This window comes from Cebus imitator, unplaced genomic scaffold, assembly GCF_001604975.1.
Source record: "Cebus imitator isolate Cc_AM_T3 unplaced genomic scaffold, Cebus_imitator-1.0 Scaffold231, whole genome shotgun sequence".
Classification (NCBI taxonomy): Eukaryota; Metazoa; Chordata; class Mammalia; order Primates; family Cebidae; genus Cebus; species Cebus imitator.
Genome location: NW_016107546.1, coordinates 5,966,796 through 5,972,317, shown reverse-complemented (window position 1 = coordinate 5,972,317; position 5,522 = coordinate 5,966,796).

The following is a 5,522-nucleotide window of genomic DNA, read 5'->3' as shown; positions in this document are numbered from 1 at the left end:
ACAACAGGCATGCTAAAAGCTGGGTGGGAATACTTAGGAAGTATGATTTTTGGGGGGTGGAATAGAGGTTTTGAAAAGCTACTGCATGTGTGGGGAACTTAAAAAGCCACAAACATGCTCAGGGAAGGACACATGCTCAGAAAGGAACTGAGAAGACCATAAGCTTTCACCTTTGGCTGGTCTTTAGGTAAACACAAACAGGAAGTGAAGGCTAAGGCAGAGTTGTAAATGGCCTGGCTAAGTGAAGTGTCTTAACACAGAGCCAAACTGAAAACACCTGTGAACATTTCCATTCCTTTGCTTTCCTTCCTTCTTTATTTCTTCTTTTTCACATTGTACTATTTAAAATACCAAATTTCCAACAAATTCATTCAAAAGTCACTTGACAATGGATATTTTAAAATTCAAAACTATCCAACTTCAAAAAGAAATATTATGAAGTATGCAAAGAAGTCAGAAATTATGATGCCTTTATAGGGAAAAACCATAAATTATCAAAAACTCTCCCTGAGGAAGCAAAGACATTGGATTTACTAGACAAAAGCTTGAAGTCTACTGTCTTAATATGCTCAATGATCATGGACAATGAACAAAAGGCACAAGAATAAGATGTCAATAAGTAAAAAAATACAAGAAGAAAATGAAATTATGAAAATGAATCACATATAAATTCTGAAATTGAAAAGTATTACTAAGATGAAAAATGTATTGGGGGTTCAAAAGCAGATTTTAGCTGACAGGAAAAAAGAGTCTAGTCTAGAAAAATCTAGTCTGATAAGTTGAAAAAAGAAAGAAATGGAGAAAAATGAAGAGGGCCTAAGAGACTCAAGCAACACCATCAAGTGCATCAACCAAAGCATAATGGAAGTCCCAGAGGCAAAGAGAGAGAGAAAGGGGCAGAGAGAATATTTGATGAGATAATAGTTAAAATTTCCCAACTGGACAAAATACATGAACCTATACATTCAAGAAACTCAATGAACTTCTTTTCTGTTAGAATAAACTCAAAGAGATGCACAAGAAGATACCTTATAGTTAAAGTCAAAAGCCAAAACCAAATCATGAAAGCAGCAAGATAACAGACTCAGCACACACAAAGGATTGTCAGTTATATTAATAGCAGAAACCATGGGACCAGAGGCAGTGGGATGACACATTTAAAGTGCTGAAAGAAAAAAAATGCTTTTCATATTCAGCAAAAATATTCTTCAAGACCGAAGGATAGATTAAGACATTCTCAGATAAACAAAAGCTGAGGAAGTTCATTCCTTACAGACTTGCCCTGTAAGAGATGCTAAAGGGAATCCTTCAGATTCAGACAGGAGGCAATTACTTGCCCTAGGAAGAAATAAAATGCAAGTGTAAAGGTAACTATACAGGTAAATACAAAAGCCAGTATTGTTGTATTTTTGGTTTACAACTTATTTTTTTCCTTGATGAGTGAAAAGAGAAAAGCATGAAATAATGATTATAAATTTATGTTAATGGGCACACAACGTATAAAGATGTGATTTGTGATGATAACAATCTAAAAAGGGAGAAATGGAGCTGTATATAAGAGTTTTGTGTAGTATTCAGTCTGTAAATTGTTATTAATTCAAATTACATTGTTACAATTTAAGACCTTACTTATAGACCTTAAGACCTTAATTGGCATCCCCAAGGTAACGATTAAGAAAATAACTGTTAATAAAAATGTACTGAAAAGGAAATGAATAAGGAATAAAAATCATACACTATAAAAATCAATTAAACACAAAGACGCTAGCATGGAAGAATTAAAGAATAAAACAATAAGAGACATACAGAAAACCAAAGCAAAATGGCAAAAGCAAAGTGAGTGACAAATCATTGAATCTGGTTCTGCCAACCATGGAGAAAAAAGCACAATGCTGAGTGGTCCTCTTTCAGTTTTGTAGGCAACACATACCACATTTGAGCATGCTGCTCTGTAAACCTGCTGAGTAAGCTCAGCATAAGAAAAGATTGTAACAACTCTAAGTTCTTCTTCAAGCTGTTCTGACCTTTGAGCATATAAACCATCAAGCACAATGGCACTTGGAGTGTCTGTGGCAGGTGGGGCTGTTGTACAAAGGATGAGCAAGTTTCAATAGGATACTGGCAGAGCAGATGCCTGAGGTTTTAGAGGAAGGCTATACCCTTTTGTGGTTACAATTACTTTCTACGTGGAGGGCAGCTCCTGACTTGCTACTTATCCCTTGCAGAGATCAAATGTCTAACCATGGGATACCAAGTGACAACATTGTCGATGCCCATTGTGAACTCGGTATTATACAATTAATTGAATTATAAAGTTGTATTGTATGTGTGGGATGGAGCTAAGCAGGTACCAGAGGGCACAGATAAGTGGCATGCATGTACAGGGATTCTGACACCACAGTACCTTTTCCTATTTCCTCACCACCTCTCCTTCAAGCCAAATCCATGGCCTCACTGGAATTTCCTGTATGAAATGAACAGAATAAGGAAAAGGGTGGTCCTGGCTAATGGATGTTTCTTGTGAAAAAGTAAGAATCTTGGCATGAAATGGGGTCTTGGATGAAACAGGCACATCATCTAAATAGCGTATGGGTAGGCAGGGTTAAGGGAAATAAGGAATGGTTAGCACACCAGGGCTAACAACACTGAGAAACAAATAACATACTAGGCCTGAGAGGGCAAGAGAAGATGATGGCTGTGGGAAGGCCTGCATTAAACAGAGAAGGCTGCCTCCCTCCAAAAGATCTGTGGATTTGGGGAAAGTATACCATCATTGCCAAGTTGTAATTTTGGAGGAAGAAAGTTCAAAGGATGAATACATTGACCTCTCTCACTCCTCAAGCTCAAGTTTTCTCCTGATGCCTCTGAAAGGGATTCAAAAGATTTGGAGCTGACCAAAGAAGAAGACTTGACCACAAGAGGCAGTAACCCAACAAGCTTCACTGGACAGCACTTGGATAGGGTCACATGAAAGGTCCCTCACAGCATAAGACTAGCCAGTGGCTTATGGGAGGGACATCATCCAGAAGGGGAGGAGAGCAAGGGAACTCCTGGGGATAAGGGGATTAGAGAAGGGGCTTACATGTCCAGGTGATGCTATTCAGAAGCACAATAGTGGAGGCTCAAGTAGGAGAGCCCTGAAAGGCTGTAGTGACTTGGGGAGCTTGTAACCATAAAGCTCTATCTTCTAATGGCCAGCAGATGCAGGATGAGGTGCCATGGGGTATGCAAAGCACATGGGCTCTAACTAGCCCAAAATCTGCTCTATTGGGCCATTTTAAAAATAATTGAATATGCAACAACTTGAATTGGCATCTGCGGGCTTTTGAGCTAATGGATCTCAGCCTGCAGTGAAGAAATGAACAACCCATGGGTCTATTTGCAGAAGCCATCACTGACTCATTTTGATAACTGCCACCAACTGGCCAAATCCAACTGGAAGCCAGAGAGCAAGGGAGTCTGTCTGATGCACATCATACAGGTTTGGCTCCTGGAACAGGGTGTAAGGTGGGCGTGGAACTGTACAGGCAAAGGGGAATGCACAGCAGAGGTGTTCCAGGTGCAACACCAGCAAGAAGTAGTGACAACAGCAACTATATCCTGATTCTACTTGTCAGCCTGAAAATAAGCTGTGAATTTGATAGAGTGGGTCAAATTTTGGGTGATACATCTGGCTTTCCACTGACTCAAGGTTCAAATTTATGCTGATTCATGTGTAGTGGATAACATACTGGTTGAGAACTGCAAAAGAACAGGATTGTAAGAATAGGGCAAGTAGGTCTGGGAAGAGGTGTGGGGCACACTTCTCAGATATCAGTGTCCTCACTGGCTTTTGTCTGTGACTTCCTCACTTTAGCATGAGGCTTCCCCCTGAAGTACTGTAGCAGGGGAAGAGAATGGTGGAAAGCTTCATGCTAGAATTCAATGCACACGTCACTCCACACAACTTCTTGGCCTGAAGTGGTTGTACGTCCCTGCTGTGGGTAAGAAAATATAATCAGAGACTCTGGATATGAGTGACTCCAAGCAGCCTCTAGTGCATGCTTGTATATACCATTTTATTCATGATGTACTGTGACGATAATTTCTCAAAATAGTTATGTAGTATTTAAGAATATAAGTTCTATAAAGCTGGGGGTATCACATTACCTGACTTCAAACTATACTACAAGGCTACAGTAATCAAAACAGCATGGTACTGATACAAGAACAGACACAGAGACCAATGGAACAGAAAAGAGATTTCAGAAACAAGACTGCACATATACAACCATCTGATATTTAACAAATCTAACCAAAACAAGCAACAAGGAAAGGGTTCCCTATTTAATAAATGGTACTTGGAAGACTGGCTAGCCATATGCAGAAACTTGAAATTGGACCACTTTCTTACACCTTATACAAAAATTAATGTCAAAAGCAATTGCAACAAAAGAAAACATTGACAAATGGGATCTAATTAAAATGTGTTATCAAAAGAAGACATTTATGTGGCCAATGAACATATGAAAAAAGGCTCAACATCACTGATCATTAGAGAAATGCAAATCAAAACCACAATGAGATACTATGTAATGCCAGTCAGCATGGTGAGTATTAAAAAGTCCAGAAACAACAGATGCTTGTGAAGCTGTGGAGAAATGGGAAGACTTTTACATGGTTGGTGGGAATGTAAATTAGTTTAGCCATTGTGGAAGGCAGTGTGACAATTCCCCAAAGACCTAGAACCAGAAATACCATTTGACCCAGCAATCCCATTAATGGGTATATATCCAAAGAAATAGAAATCATTCTATTATAAAGGTACATACACACATATATTCACTGCAGAACTATTCACAGTAGCAAAGACATGGAATCAACCCAAATGCCCATCACTGATAGACTGGATAAAGAAAATGTGGTACATATACATCATGGAATATTATGCAGCCATAAAAAGGAAGGAGATTGTGTCCTTTGCAGGAACATGGATGGAGCTAGAAGCCTTTATCCTCAGCAAACTAACATAGGAACAGAAAACGAAATACCACATGTTCTCAGTTATAAGTGGGAGTTGAACAATGAGAACACATGGACACAGAGAGGGGAAAAACACACGCTGGGGCCTGTTGGGGGTGAGGGTGTAGGGAAGAGAGAGCTTCAGGAAAAATAGCTAGTGGATGCTGGGCTTAATACCTAGGTGATGGGTTGATAGATGCAGCAAACCACCATGGCACACATTTACTTTTGTAATAACCTTGCACATCCTGCATGTGTAACCCGGATCTTAAAATAAAATAAAATTTAAAATAAATAAATAGGAAACTAGGAAAAAAAATATAAGTCTGGAACCACATTATCTGGGTTCAAGTTTCTACTCCTTTAGAGTTGGATGCCTTGAGTAAATTCCCTAACACCTTTGAGCTTCAGTTACCTCATTTATAAAATGAAGACAATAAGAAAACTGACCTCATAAGGCTTGTTGTGAGAATTAAATTACTTAGCATATTCAAAGTAATTAGCACCATACTTACCATGTA